The sequence below is a fragment of the Hyla sarda genome, chromosome 8 (genome assembly GCF_029499605.1).
Source record: "Hyla sarda isolate aHylSar1 chromosome 8, aHylSar1.hap1, whole genome shotgun sequence".
NCBI classification, from domain to species: domain Eukaryota; kingdom Metazoa; phylum Chordata; class Amphibia; order Anura; family Hylidae; genus Hyla; species Hyla sarda.
Window position 1 is genome coordinate 23377821 of NC_079196.1, and position 15872 is coordinate 23393692.

Below are 15872 nucleotides of genomic sequence, written 5' to 3' on the forward strand. Positions count from 1 at the left end.
TGTGCCTCCAGCTGTTGCAAAACTACAACACCCAGCATGCCCCGGACAGCCGAAGGCTGTCCGGGCATGCTGGGAGTTGTAGTTTTGCAACACTGGTTGGGATAATACATCATAATATAGAAAAAAAATCTCCATCCCCCACCACATATACTGCATCCATGTTGAAGCGGTAGGATTAGAAACCGATGCCGCAGCCATCAGCTGTGAACTGACAAGGGTTTGTAAGATTTTTTATTTTTTTATTTTTTTATAGATGAACACGAAAAACCTTTTACTCGGTGAGGAAAACTGACACATTAACTTCTATAATTGCTCCTGAGGCGTCCATTATTTGCCTCCATCTTCTGGTTTTACAGCATCTCAATTAGGCGCGGGGCACAGTGCTGACTTAGCAGAGCTCGTTCTGTTAGCGCTGCAGTTTGACACATTTCACCAGTCAACAAAAATGTTTGTTAAAAAAAAAAAAAAAAAAAAAAAAACAACAACCTGATATTAGGATAAGAGAAAACCTCATCATCGAGCGGGAAGGGGGCGATCCATCGTGGCTTCTGCCGCCGCTTTCAAGGTTAAAAACACAGCGTATTTATCTGATGGCTGCTTCGACTACTTTTCTATTAACTCTCACTAAATCAGCCATTTTTTTTAAATTGCCCAGTTGCCCATAGCAACCAATCAGATCGCTTCTTTCATTTTTCAGAGGCCTTGTTAAAAATGAAAGAAGCGAGCTGATTGGTTGCTATGGGCAACTAAGCAACTTTTCCTCCTGACAGGTTTTGATAAATCCCCCCCCCCCCCCCCCCCATGGTCTCCTAAGTATATGTTCACATTGAGGAATTTCCGTCCTTCCGCTCAGATTTTGTCCTGCCAAGCTGATAGCGGATTATTGGAAATTTAGCGAATTCCGTGCGGAATGTGTTCGGAATATGTTCTGAATTTTTGTGGAATTTACACAAAGATTCCGGAAGAAATTCCGAGTCCCATTGACTTCAATGGGACTCGGTTGCAGAATTGTGCAAAAATAATTTACACGTTTGTTCTTTTCGCGGAATTCGGAGTGCGGAATTTCCACTGTGGAAAATCTGCCATGTGAATAGGATATTGGAAATTCCATTCACCACAATGTTAACTTCATGTAGCAGAATTTTGGAGCAAAATTTTTCCGCCTGATTCCACAGGGAAATTCTGCCTTGTGAAAGTACCCTAAACGTAAAATATGCTGCGGATCTGCCGACGATTGACCCTTCAATGCTGCCTCCATCTGTACCTGCTCATAGCGGCAATCCGCCGATACGAGCAGACACGCTGCAATGTGCGAGTCGTCACGCTCATGCGCAGTGTACTCACACACGTCGCGGCTGCTCCCCCTGCTCCCTGAGCTAGTCCAAGAGCAGCCACAATGTGCGCAAGAATACTGCACATGCGCGCGGCGACTCACACATTGCAGTGTGTCTGCTCGTATCGGCGGATTGCCGCTATGAGCAGGTACAGATGGAGGCAGCATTGAAGGGTCAATCGTCGGCAGATCTGCACCATATTTTACGTTTCCATGTGGAATCAGGCGGAAACATTCAGCCCAAAAATTCTGTTACATTGTGGTGAATGGAATTTCCAATATCCTATTCACATGGCAGATTTTCCGCAGTGGAAATTACGCACTCCGGATTCTGCAAAAAGAACAAACATTTATTTTTGCAGAATTCTGCAACAGAGTGCCATTGAAGTCAATGGGACTTTGAATTTCTTCCGGAATCTTCCAAAATTCTGCATCGTTGGCGGATCTGCAGCATAAAATTGAACTTTTGTAGTTTTGCAGAACTTTAGCAGAATTTGAGCAGAATTTCTGTGTCCTTTATAAATAGAATTCTGCCGAAATTCAAAGCCCCAATGGCTTCAATGGGATTCTGCCAGGAATTCTACATAATTTAAAGACATTGGGGGAGATTTATCAAAACCGGTGCAGAGGAAAAGTTGCTGAGTTGCCCATAGCAACCAATCAGATCACAACTTTCATTTTCCAGAGGCCTTTAAAAAAAAAGAATCGATCTGATTGGTTGCTTGGGGCAACTCAGCAACTTTTCCTCTGCACAGGTTTTGATAAATCTCCCCCATTATCAATATGAATGGGACTGCAGAATCCCCATTCAACACAATTGGGGAGATTTGTCAAAACCTGTGCAGAGGAAAACTTGCCCAGTTGCCCATAGCAACCAATCCGATTGCTTAGTTCATTTTTCAGAGGCATTGTTAAAAATGAAAAAAAAGTGATCTGATTGGTTGCTATTAGAGATGAGCGAACTTACAGTAAATTCGATTCGTCACAAACTTCTCGGCTCGGCAGTTGATGACTTATCCTGCATAAATTAGTTCAGCTTTCCGGTGCTTCGGTGGGCTGGAAAAGGTGGATACATTCCTAGGAAAGAGTCTCCTAGGACTGTATCCACCTTTTCCAGCCCACGGGAGCACCTGAAAGCTGAACTAATTTATGCAGGAAAAGTCATCAACTGCCGAGCCGAGAAGTTTGTCACAAATCGAATTTACTGTAAGTTCGCTCCTCTCTAGTTGCTATGGGTAACCCAGCAACTTTCTTTCTGGACAGATTTCGATAAATCTCCCCCGCTGAGGTCTCTAGAGTAAGGGATGCTTTTTTTTAGTGACTTCCTGTGATATTTCTACAAATTTCTATTTCTACTTTCTACAAATATTTGTTGTGAAACCTGGTAAAAAGGGGCATGGAAGTCCCACAATATTTTCAAAAGGGTTTACATGGAAAAAAAAGTAAAACACGATGCGCTCCAGTTTTGCACAAGGACAATTGTTGGACATGGACACCTTGGCCCAGATTTATCAAACTGTGTGAGAGAAAAAGTGGAGGGATTTTCCCACAGCAACCAATCACAGCTCTGCTTTCACTTTACCTCAGCTTGTTAGCTGAGCTGTGATTGGTTGCTGTGAAAAAATCTCTCCACGTTATCTCTCACACAGTTTGATAAATCTGGGCCCTTGTGTCTCCGGAGCAGAGTTTTTTTGGTATCGGGGGTGGAAAGTGTGCCGACTGAAGAATTTGAAAAATTACTAAAGCCCGGGGCAAAGGAAGCCCAGGGCACAAGATCCCTATAACAGGGAGACTTCCCTAAAACGTAACTTTTAATGGTGCTCTGATAAAATATTTGTGACCAAAAAGTTAAAATCCCATGTCAGGGTCCACTATGTTCTGATAACTGTGAGTAAATTCACTAGTATAATTGTGTAGGGAACTGCAGTTTCCCTTTATCTGAGTGGGCCGAGACAGATTTAAAACACTATCATTTGCCCCCCTCTACTAGTTTCGGCGCTACTGCACCGTCCTCAGGAGGAACAAACACGTTTGCCCATTGTTCCTCCTGAGGACGGTGCAGTAGCGCCGAAACTAGTAGAGGGGGGCAAATGATAGTGTTTTAAATCTGTCTCGGCCCACTCAGATAAAGGGAAACTGCAGTTCCCTATACAATTATACTAGTGAATTTACTCACAGTTATCAGAACATAGTGGACCCTGACATGGGATTTTAACATTTTGGTCACAAATTATTTTACTAGAGCACCATTAAAAGTTACGTTTTAGGGAAGTCTCCCTGTTATAGGGATCTTGTTCCCTGGGCTTCCTTTGCCCCGGGCTTTAGTAATTTTTCGTAGAAAGTGATCCCTGACTTCCTTTAGGGACTAGTTGTGTATAGACTGAAGAATTTCACATTTTTTTAAAGGGGTACTCCGCTGCTCAGCGTTTGGAACAAAATGTTCTGAACGCTTAGAGCCGGCGTCGGGAGCTTGTGACGTCATAACCCCGCCCATCTCATGACATCACGCCCTGCCCCCTCAATGCAAGTCTATGGGAGGGGGCGTGACGGCTGTCACGCCCCCTCCCATAGACTTGCATTGAGGGGGCGGGGCGTGAGGGCATGATGGGCGGAGCTATGACGTCACGAGCTCCCGGTGCCGGCTCTAAGCGTTCAGAACATTTTGTTCCAAACGCTGAGCAGCGGAGTACCCCTTTAAGCAGAGTTTTTTCTTTTCATACTGTTTATGCTGTCTTTTGTGGGTTTGTTGGGAGGCATGCTGGGTTCTTTATGCTCTTGACACGAAGCCTAGAAATTATCCTGTTTGTTAGCCCCTCGAAAAATTGATTTCCAGGTGAGTCTGAAACTTTGGAGCCTCTATAGAAATTCATTCAGCTCCTTCTCTTTGCAGCATGCTGCGACCCAACGCTCGGAATAATAGTCGTCTTGTAGGCTCGCCATTTAGTCGGTGATTCCTTTGTAAGTCGCCTATTCTGAAAACAGAAAAAAATGATTGCGATTCAATGATACTTAAACTTGGAAATGATTCAGTTCAGCGGTTAAAGAAAGAAATGGTGTTTTTTTCAAGCCAGAGACCCTGCGGGGATCTGCGACCAATGCTGATCTTATGCATTATTGATCTTGATGCATCTTATGTGCAATTTATAGTGATGTTTTGGTGAATGTCCTGTGAAAAGAGACTCACTAAGATCTGAATTGGGCCATGTTCACATGGCAGAATGTCCGCCCGGAAAATTTCCAGGCGGACATTCCGCAGTCAGCGTGCGCTGGCGAACATGCTGTGTCTAGGACCGCTCGGAAATGTGCTGTCTGCATAGACGGCAATGCATTCCCTAGCGAATTCCACAGAAAGAATTGACATGTAGTGATGAGCGGCATTGCCCATTTTCGATTTTGCAATATTTCGCGAATGTATATAGACGAATATTCGTCCTATATTCGCGAGTTTCGCGTATTCATTATATTCGCATATGTGAATATTCGCGTATTCGAGGAAGAAAACAGTTAGGGGGTGGGCAACCTTACTATCGGTTACTAGGAATGTTGTTGATAACTAGAGATGAGCGAACTTACAGTAAATTCAATTCGTCACGAACTTCTCTGCTCGGCAGTTGATGACTTTTCCTGCATAATATTAGTTCAGCTTTCCGGTGCTCCGGTGGGCTGGAAAAGGTGGATACAGTCCTAAGAGACTCTTTCCTAGGACTGTGTCCACCTTTTCCAGCCCACCGGAGCACCTGAAGGCTGAACTAATTTATGCAGGATAAGTCTTCAACTGCCGAGCCAAGAAGTTCGTGACAAATCGAATTTACTGTAAGTTCGCTCATCTCTATTGATAACCTCTAACAAGTGTATTTGCATCATTCTAATTGGCCAAGAAGTGAAAAGAAGGAATATGCGCATATGTGGAAAAAAAGCTAATATTCGCAATTTCAAATATATAGCGAAAATATTCGCAATATTCGCGAATTTGCGACATTCGTGATAAAAAAAATTTATGCGAATATTCGTGCCTAACACTATTGACATGTCAATTCTTTCTACGGATTCCAAAATCGAAATTTCCACGGCAGATTTTTTCACCATTGATATTCTGCTGTTTGCAAAACAATGGAACATTGCTGCGACTGAATTTCTGAGCTGAATTTTCCCACCGGATTTCGCTGTGCCAACAAAGCTTTAGAATCTCTTTCTTCTGTCAACACTTCCCTCCTGTAGCAGAGACTTCATGGTGATACTGTGGTCCCTAAAATTACAATATTAATTGGTTCCAGGGTGGCCATTGTATGTAGAAACTATTGTATCTTGACGAGACCAGAACTCAATTGAAACGACACAAGAGCAAAGAAATGTTCCTTAAAATCCAACCATTTTATAAAAAAACATAATAAAATACAAGCAAGGCATCTTGTGAGTATGTCATGAGTCAGACTGACGTGTTTCTAGCACACCATGTGCTCTTAGTCATAGTCTGAATAAAAGTGTATTTGAAAGGTGAATGAAAGCCAGTTGTGACCGATCCAATGAGCTGAACTGGTTTTAAATACCTTCTATATACGCTTGTATTCAGACTATGACTAAGAGCACATGGTGTGCTAGAAACACGTCAGTCTAACTCATACTCACAAGATGCCTTGCTTGTATTTTATTACGTTTCTGCAACAAAGAAAAATTGGATTTTAAAAGGGTACTCCGCTGCTCAGCATTTGGAACAAACTGTTCTGAACGCTGGAGCCGGCGCCAGGAGCACATGATGTCATAGCTCCACCCCCTCATGATGTCATATCCCGCCCCCTCAATGCAAGTCTATGGGAGGGGGCGTGACAGTTGTCACGCCCCCTCCCATAGACTTGCATTGAGGGGGCGGGGTGTGATGCCATGAGGGGGCGGGGCTATGATGTCACAAGCTCCTGGCGCCGGTTCCAGCGTTCGGAACAGTTTGTTCCAAACGCTGAGCAGCGGAGTACCAATTAAAGTAATTTGTCTAGAAAAATATCTCCTTTGTTCCTTGGAGCAGCTGATAAGTATCGAGAGGCTAAAGATTTTTAAATAGAAGTCATTTACATATCTGTATAAGTTTCTGGCCCCGGTTGATTTTAATTTTTTTCTAAATTGTTGCGCAACTCTACTCAGTGGGTGGCGTAAAAATCCACAATACAAAAAAATGTGTATTGTATCAAACATTGGGAAACAATATAATAAATTGAAACTGGCATAAGGGAGAAACTGCAAACTTGAAAAGTGAAGTGAAAATTTTTTTTATTTTTTTTATTTTTTCCACATGAATTTGCTTTAAAATATTCATGAAAACTACAAGGGGCAGAATTCAAGGATGTAGGATAGCCCCACTTCTATTCTGTGGACAAGGGGGAGATTTAGCAAGACCTGTCTAGAGGAAAACTTGCTGAGTTGCCCATAGCAACCAATCAGATCGCTTCTTTCGATTTTCACAGGCCCTTTCAAAAATGAAAAATGTGAGCTGATTGGTTGCTATGGGCAACTCAGCAACTTGTCCAAGGAAAAGTTGCTGAGTTGCCCATAGCAACCAATCAGATCGCTTCTTTCATTTTTGAAAGGGCCTGTGAAAAATGAAAGAAGCGATCTGATTGGTTGCTATGGGCAACTCAGCAAGTTTTCCTCTAGACAGGTTTTGATAAATCTCCCCCAAGACCCTGGGCGAATCCACAGATATTATACCGCAAATCCAAGGCCTTACCTTTCTCCTGCAGATTCCACTATGGGTTTTTCCTATGGATATATCCACTACTATATCAACATTCCCTAATTCGAGCAAAAATCAAAGCAGGACTCTTAGCGGTTGCCATCATGTCAAAGAAAATTATGAGGAGTTGCTCACTCGGGAATTCAGAAGAGAGATCAACTCTGTAAGAACAGCTGCCACTCTGGTGAGCCCTTGTAAGGCCGGGTTCACACCACGTTTTTGCAATACAGTTCCCGTATACGTTATCAATTTGAAAACCGTAGGGAACCGTATTGAAAACCATACGCATTGACTCTCCATTAAAAACCATATGCCAGACGATGCATCCGGTTGTGTCCATTTTGTATCTTGTAGGTTTTTTTCTGTTTTTTTTACTGTACCCAAAACTGCAGCTTACCACGGTTTTTGGTCCAGATGAAAAACCGTATGGAAACCGCATATATTTATATTCAACATGGGAGTCATACGGTTTTTGACTTTGCACAGTTTATTTTTTTTGAATTTCAATCAAGTGAAACTTTATTCATAATAGAGTGATAAGTTTTTTTTTTCTTTTATAAACAGATGCAACCGGACATCATTTTTCAAACCGTATACAGTTTTTAACCGTATACGTATACCCGTATACGGGTTAAAATTTGTACACACGTTTTGATACAGTTTAGTACGGTTTTGAGGAATCCGTTTTTCATCCAAAAACCTGATACGGGAACTGTATTGTAAAAACGTGGTGTGAACCCAGCCATATACACGTCCATGTCGCCATGTTATACTCCGTTTCACCAGCAGTGGCCACTACAGCGGAATGACTTGCTGGCCACAGTTTTCCCCAGTCCTAAGTGAGGGACAACCTCTCTATTAGTTCAATAATACCAATGGGACACTTTCCAATATATGAATGCCCATTTATGGGTCATATTAGGTCCCGTCCTTATCTGCCCTTTGAAATTACCCCTTAAATTCCCACATTAGAACACATTTACATAAACACTGGCCCCATTTGAGGTTAAAGGGGTGCTCCGCTGCCCCATCATTTGGAGCACTTTGTACCGAACTTTTGGAGTGGGCGGTGGGGGTCTTGACATCTCGATCACGCCCCTCGTGACGTCACACCACGCCCCCTCAATGCAAGTCTATGGGAGGGGGCCCCTCCCATAGACTTGCATTGACAGGGCATGGTGTGACGTCACGAGGTGCGTGATTGTGATGTCAAGACCCCCGCCGCCCACTCCAAATGTTTGGTCACGACCCCGCCACCGCCACCCAGCGCTCGTTTAGAGTGCACAGAGATTGCGGGGGTCCCAGCTGTGGGACCCCTATGATCAGACATGTTATCCCCTATCCTTTGGATAAGGGAGAAGATGTCTAGGGATGGAGTACCCCTTTAATTTGAAAAAAAAAAAAAAAAAAACTTCCATGCAAAGCAGGGTGGTTAGAAAGGATGTAAGACCAAACTAATGAAAGAATTACCTGGAATATTTTTTAATATTTTGAATATTTAAGCTGACAGTAAACTTTAAAGCTTCCTCCGGAGATAATATCTGGGTTACATAATAATGGGAGGATTTGTCTATACCTCCTGTGCACTCAGGATACATAATAGCGTTGGCTGGCCTCAGGCATTCTTCCATTGGGTTACATAGCCATGTACTTACTGTATTGAGGATTTCATGCTTAATTAAAATATGGGACAGGTCCCTCTCTAGAGCCTCCAACTTTAAACGCTGTTAAGTGTTCGCTCTGATCTTCCGAAGAGCCGCGTTCATTAAAATACTTCTATCTGCTTTTGTAATTAAGATTCTTAATAACCGTAATGAGGTTCACAGTCTCCAAAGAAGATAGTGGGAAGTAACCAGCGTGCTACTTGTAACAAACATGAGTGGGGGTCAAATATACGTTTAACTATTTGCACAACTTTTTCTTCCTGTTGTGCTGCCAGTAAAGTCGCAGATGTCTGTGATGATGAAGGACTAAAAAGGGACGATCATTTCTTGCAAGTTGAGCTATTAAAGGGGTATTCCAGGAAAAAACTTTTTTTTTTTTTTAGATCAACTGGCTCCAGAAAGTTAAACAGATTTGTAAATTACTTCTCTGAAAAAATCTTAATACTTCCAATAATTATCAGCTGCTGAAGTTGAGTCGTTCTTTTCTGTCTGGCAACAGTGCTCTCTGCTGACATCTCTGCTTGTCTCGGGAACTGCACAGAGTAGAAGAGGTTTGCTATGGGGATTTGCTTCTACTCTGGACAGTTCCCGAGACACGTGTCATCAGAGAGCACTTAGACAGAAAAGAACAACTCAACTTCAGCAGCTCATAAGTACTGAAAGGATTAAGATTTTTTTTAATAGAAGTAATTTACAAATCTGTTTAACTTTCTGGAACCATTTGATATATATAAAAAAGTTTTTTTCTGGATAACCCCTTTAAAGGGATTATCCCAAGACTAAAAATTTGGTATAAAACATACATACTCACCTACCTTGTTCCCCTAAGGCCCCTGCTGAGACGTCATCCAGTCCCAAGCAGCTCTAGCTACTACTGAGACACGTTCTTCACTGAAATGACGGCCCGCCCAGCCAATCCATGACTCCAGTGTTGTCCCACCTCACTTATCGATTGGCTGAGCAGGATGTCACTTTAGTGAAAAACTTGTCTTGGAAATAGGAAGTAGCTGGAGCCGCTTGGGGTTGCCACCTTTCTTGCATAAAAATACCGGCCATGCTAATTTGCATAATTCATTATAAATATGCATAGCATCACAGGTTATACATATATGTGAGGGAAATTTTGTCCTACTCTGACCCCTAAAACTTTTTTATTTCTCCTTATACTGGCCTGAATGAGGGCTCATTTTTTGCGCCCCGATCTGCAGTTTCTAACAGGACCATTTTTGTTTTGATGTGACTTTACGATCGCTTTTTATTTTTTAAGCAAATTCGAGAGTTGCAGTGAGTTACTAACTACAACTCCCAGCATGGCCTGATACAGTCTGTGGCTCAGCAGCTGCCCCAAATGAAAAAAAACTACAACTCCCAGCATGTTGGACTATATAGTAATATATAGTATAGGTCAGTGTTTTCCAACCAGGGGTGCCTCCAGCTGTTGCAAAAATACAACTCCCAGCATGCCCGGACAGCCGTTGGCTGTCTGGGAATGCTGGGAGTTGTAGTTTTACAACAGCTGGAGGCGCTATGGTTGGGAAACACTGGCATAGTATATGGTGCAACATTCCGGGAGTTGGAGGATTGGTCAGATAAATACCGGCCATTGCATTTCCGGTATTTTTTATATCTGGGTGACCAAAATACCGGCTATCCCGGTAAAATACCGGCCAGGTGGCAACCCTAGAGCCGCTGGGTACCCAAATGAAATCACAGGAGGACCATGTTGTTGCTATGTGGCCCTTGCAGAGAGGGGACCCTATCCTGGTTGGTCCCATTATTTTTTCTGCTGAAAAGAAACTGTGCAGACCTCCCCCCTCCAGGGAACTGCCCAATTACTGTCCCAGCACTGATCTAAGATTTATCTGGATACTGGATTACTTGGATTATCCCAAGATTATAACTTCTCACCTATTCAATACATTACAAGGTTATGATTGGTGGGAACCTGCCTGACCATGAGAATGAAGGTCCCTTTCCCTTGAGTGCTCACCCGTAGTGATGAGAGGCAGGGGCCATATTCGAATTTGCGATATTTCACGAATATATTGACGATTATTCGTCCTATGTTCGCAAAATTCGCATATTCGCTATGTTCGTTCACTTTTTCTTCCATGCGAATTTTCACATTGGAAGAAAAAGTGAACAAACAAGTGAACGAACATAGCGCATGCATTCGCATACAAATTTGCTTAAAAATTCGCACGTGAAAGAAATCACACAAAAAAACTAATATTCGTCATTATGAATATATAGCACTATATTCTAAATATTTGCGAAATCGCGAAGTGCCGATATTCGCGATAAAAATTCGCATTACGAATATTCGTGCTCAACACTACTCACCCGCTGCTCCATTCACTTGCTTATAGGACAGTCACAAACATCGGAGTACAGCCCTTATCTTCAGCTGTGGATGGAGCAGTTTGTAGAGCAGCGGTTACATTCACTCAAGGAATAAGGGACCTCCGTTCTCGAATTTCTCGTAGCCAGTGGGGGGTCCAAGTGGTTGGCCCTTCATCAGTCAGAAACCTATCATCCTGAATGTTGTTGCTCTTAAAACCCCTTTAGGCCCTTATCATTTCCTCCGTAATCGCTACTTTTGACGCATTCAGATTACATATTTTCCGAGCTTAACTGTTGAAAATAGAGTGCAGCAGCCTCCCATTGCTTTCAATAGGATTCTTCTGCACCATTCACACTACGGACCCCAGACTCCGCCAAAAGAATGAACACATTCATTCGTTGGCCGCTGAAATTACGTAGCGTGCGCTGTGCAGCGGAATGCTGCTGTATCGGAATCTCCGAGGGGAAGTCTGCTTTGAGCTTCCACTTGGAAATTCCATAAGGTGAACCTAGCCTTAAAGGGGTACTCCGCCCCTAGACATCTTATCCCCTATCGAAAGGATAGGGGATAAGATGTCAGATCGCGGGAGGTCCCGCCGCTGGGGACCCCCGGGATCTCGGCTGCAGCACCCACCTGTTGCGGCTTCCGGCAGTGCTGGAGGCTCTCATCCTAACGCCTCACGACCACGGTGACGGGAGATCGTGACGTCACGACTCCGCCCCATGTGACGTCACGCTTCACCCCTCAATGCAAGTCTATGGGAGGGGGCGTGATGGCTGTCACGCCCCCTCCCATAGACTTGCATTGAGGGGCGGGGCATGACATCACACGGGGGCGGAGTCGTGATGTCACGATCTCACGTCACCGTGGTCGGGAGCCGAAGCCTCCAGCGTTTCCGGAAGCCACAACAGGGGGGTGCTGCAGCCGAGATCCCGGGGGTCCCCAGCGGCGGGACCCCCGCGATCTTACATCTTAGTCCCTTTAAGGCCTTATGTTTGTTTGTTTTTTTGATTTTGTATCCACACTATAGGGTTAACAAATCACAAAATGTAATTTGCACAACACCGCCCCTTCCAGAAATCAGCACATACGACAGATGCGGTTAAATCTTTCGAACTACCGTACCGTACGCTCATATTTACCTATGGGAAACTAGGAAACCTATGAATGTTTTTTTTTCTGCATCTCCCATGAACAAATGTCGCAGTACGGCTCCAGATTTTCACTTTCTCACAAAGTTTGACGTAGCCGTGTAAAGAGCAGTCCGCCTGTGATCTGTGTCATCTTCTTTGGGAAAACGATGAATTGCTAATGGCTTAAAAAAAAAAAAAATAAATAAAAAAACGGAGGATTAGCATCTTCACAGAAAAGCTGTAAAGTAGTCACAGAAATTTTCGCCGAGCGATGTTAATATCGTTTTGAAGAGCTGGGAGAAAAAAAATATAGAAAAAGAAGAAGCACTAAATGTATGAATTATTCATGAGCGGAGCGTAAGAAATAAATGTACCTAATACTCTTAAGACGCTTATATAACCGCGGCAGCGATACAACGGGAGCGGCTGATATTAGTTACACACACCGATCAGCTAAAGCAATAAAACCGCCTGCCTGATATTGTGCAGGACCATTGTAGCCATCGAGACGCTGCCTTCACTAGTCCTCTCAAGGGTATTTGTGGTATCTGCACCGAGACGTCAGCGGCAGGTCCTGTAAGTTGTGCGGCGCGGCCTCCATGGACGCAATTGAAAGCGTGCAGGGTACATTGTAACGTTGCAGGTACCACGTGCTAATGGAACGTGCTCACATGTAGTGCATTTGAAACATACGTGGCACCTGCAATGTTGGAATGTGACCTTAGAGCAGTGTTTCCCCACCAGTGTGCCTCCAGCTGTTGCAAAACTACAACTCCCATTATGCCCAGAAAGTGTTTCCCAACTAGTGTACCTCCAGCTCTTGCAAAACTCCAACTCCCAGCATGCCCGGAAAGTGTTTCCCAACCAGTGTGCCTCCAACTGTTGCAAATCTCCGACTCCCAGCATGCCCAGAAAGTGTTTACCAACTAGTGTGCCTCCAGCTCTTGCAAAACTCCAGCTCCCAGCATGCCCGGAAAGTGTTTCCCAACCAGTGTGCTTCCAGCTGTTGCAAATCTCTAACTCCCAGCATGCCCAGAAAATGTTTCCAAACCAGTGTGCCTCCAGCTGTTGCAAAACTACAACTCACAGCATGCCCAGACAGCCTCCGGCTGTCCGGGCATGCTGGGAGTTGTAGTTTTGCAACAGCTGGGGGCACTCATGCTGGGAGATACTACCTTAGGGTATGAAGTTGTTCTTGCTCCTCCTGTAAAATCTTTAGCCGGAGGCTGTCCGGGCATGGTGGGAGTTGTAGTTTTGCAACAGCTGGTGGCACCATGCTTGGGAAATACTACCTTAGGGCAGTGCTTCCCAACCAGTGTGCCTCCAGCTGTTGCAAAACTCCAACTCCCAGCATGCCCGGAAAGTGTTTCCTAACCAGTGTGCCTCCAGCTGTTGCAAAACTACAACTCACAGACAGCCTCCGGCTGTCCAGGCATGCTGGGAGTTGTAGTTTTGCAACAGCTGGAGGCACCCTGGCTGAGAAATACTACCTTAGGGTATCAAGTTGTTCTTGCTCCGCCTGTAAAATCTTTAGCTGGAGGCTGTCCGGGCATGGTGGGAGTTGAAGTTTTGCAACAGCTGAAGCCACCCTTGCTGGGAAATATTACCTTAGGGCAGTGTTTCCCAACCAGAATGCCTCCAGATGTTTCAAAACTACAACTCCCAGCATGTCTGGACATCCTTTGGCTGTCCGGGCATGGTGGGAGTTGTAGTTTTGCAAAACAGCTGGAGGCACCTTGGTTGGGAAACACTGACCTCAGGGTATCAAGTTGTACTTGCTCCTCCTGTAAAATCTTTATCAGTGTCCAAAAGTGAGAAAGCATTGAGTGAAAGGATATAGGGTATCACATCCTCGGCAGCCAGTAGGTCAGTGTTTCCCATCCAGGGTGCCTCCAGCTGTTGCAGAACTACAACAGCTGGAAGTACCCTGGTTGGGGAAACACTGGCTTAGGGTATGAAGTGTACGTTGCTTCTCCTGTTGAAGCTGTGCGGCCTCTATGCGGTATGCACAATTAACGAACGTCGGATCCTAAACAACTGATGCAATTTTTGAATCAGTTGTGGCATCAGCTGCGGCAAGTTTATGCTGGGTTCACTGCGCCATATCATGCCGGACATATGTGAATCCTGCCTAAGTAAATCTGTATAATAGTACTCTGTTTTGTCAACTATTTATTGTTTTTTGTTGCTCTAAGGCTCGGTTAACACTGCATTTGTTACATTACGTCCCTGGTACAGTAGAATCTCCCAATAGTGGACACTCGGGAATAAAAAAAAGTGTCCGCTATTGAGAGATGTCCCCTATAGGGAATGTAGTGAGGGTGTAATGAGGGCAGATGTTGCAACCCTAGGGGCAGATGGCATTGACCCCTTGTTTTCGTGACGCCAGGGCGTGGTTTAACCTCTGCACCACCCGAAGGTAAGCCGCTGGATCCTGGGCTAGGCACGGGGCAAATAATGACTCAGACGCCAAGTTACAGAACAACGGCAGCTTTACTGAGATAGACAGATGTAACAGTCTTTACAGCTCAGTTAGGCCAAAGGAGGTGACCAGTGACTTCGGAGACTCTAGAGCTCGCTGGATTTGGATAATTTGCTGCAGGTTCACGCTGACTGTATACAGACTGATCTTGACTGACTTGACAGACTTCATCCCGTATGTATCTTACCAGGATTTGACGTTCACCTGTGGGGTTGTGGATGCGTGGTCGGCTTTAGGCCTCTTCAGGACAACAGACACTCTCTCTGGACTTCATTGCTCTGTATCTTAGCTAAGCAGGAACTATGGAGACTGAACTAGCTCCTCCCAGGGTTTATATGAGGAGACTCTGGAGGGGTCCCATAGGTCACTCTATAGGTCACATGGTCATTGGTACCTTCCTTGGTTACAACACATGACAACAGTATTTAAAGGCATATAACAATATACAGTATACACATTACATTAGATAACATATACAGATTACATTAGATAGCATAGGTGCTTATTAACTATTTAGGGAACATAGATGAGAGGGGGTGCCAGGGGTCACTGAAATAGAGTCCACCTGACAGGGCAGCAGTGGTACAGGGGTGCAACTCCTGTACTGGACCACCACAGGAAAAAGGCTCACAATTCTTCCTAAATGACCGAATACTGTACTGTACTCACTATAGAGTGTAATTGCCTATAAAACACAATAAAAACCAATATTACAGTAGAATCTCCCAGTGTCGTTTAATCCCCCCTTGTCCCTCCCCCATATGATTAATAAAGTATGATTATATACTGTATTATAAAGGTAATAAAGGGGAAGATGATTTGGCACAAGGGAATAAAGTGGCACGGGTGGGATCAAGAAAGAAGATGTGTGAATGATGTGGCCGACGGACGTACAGAAGCCGGAGACCACTGTTTAAACATCGGTCTTCTGCTTCTGTGCTGGGGCTTCTGCAGGGGGTGCAGCGGGGGTCTGGGTCTCTTACCGGGGTATTAGCTGTACCCCCAGATGGCGGTCCTTTGTACAAGATAGGGCTGGAACATAAGCCTGGTTGTTCCCTATTGGGAGTTTTTTGTCCCCTATTGGGAGTGTTTTGTCCCCTTTCAGGTGTATCAGCGTCCGCTATTGGGAATGTCCCCTATTCAGAGGGTGCAAATACATTAAGTCCTATGGCACTCTGCTGGGGAATTAAAAAC

At 44.4% G+C, this 15872-nt stretch overlaps 1 protein-coding gene and 1 long non-coding RNA gene across 8 annotated transcripts in view; one reads left to right on the forward strand and one right to left on the reverse strand.

The window, feature by feature from the left end:
* The window catches only part of THSD7B (thrombospondin type 1 domain containing 7B), a 567277-nt gene that overhangs the window by 88998 nt on the left and 462407 nt on the right, over positions 1-15872 (forward strand). Inside the window, exon 1 of one of the 7 annotated variants that reach the window (XM_056535828.1) lies at positions 4062-4166. The exons of 5 other annotated variants lie outside the window; for them this stretch is intronic. The gene's annotated coding sequence lies outside the window, so the exon portion shown is untranslated. Of the gene's footprint in view, positions 1-4061; positions 4167-6989; positions 7240-15872 lie in introns of those variants that run through there. One more of the 7 variants, XM_056535827.1, reaches the window with a different exon arrangement.
* Positions 4042-12778, reverse strand: LOC130284903 (uncharacterized). The gene is made up of 3 exons (XR_008847184.1): positions 12571-12778; positions 12206-12378; positions 4042-4305 (listed from the first exon to the last, which is right to left on the reverse strand). It is a non-coding gene; the product is annotated as an uncharacterized LOC130284903 (long non-coding RNA).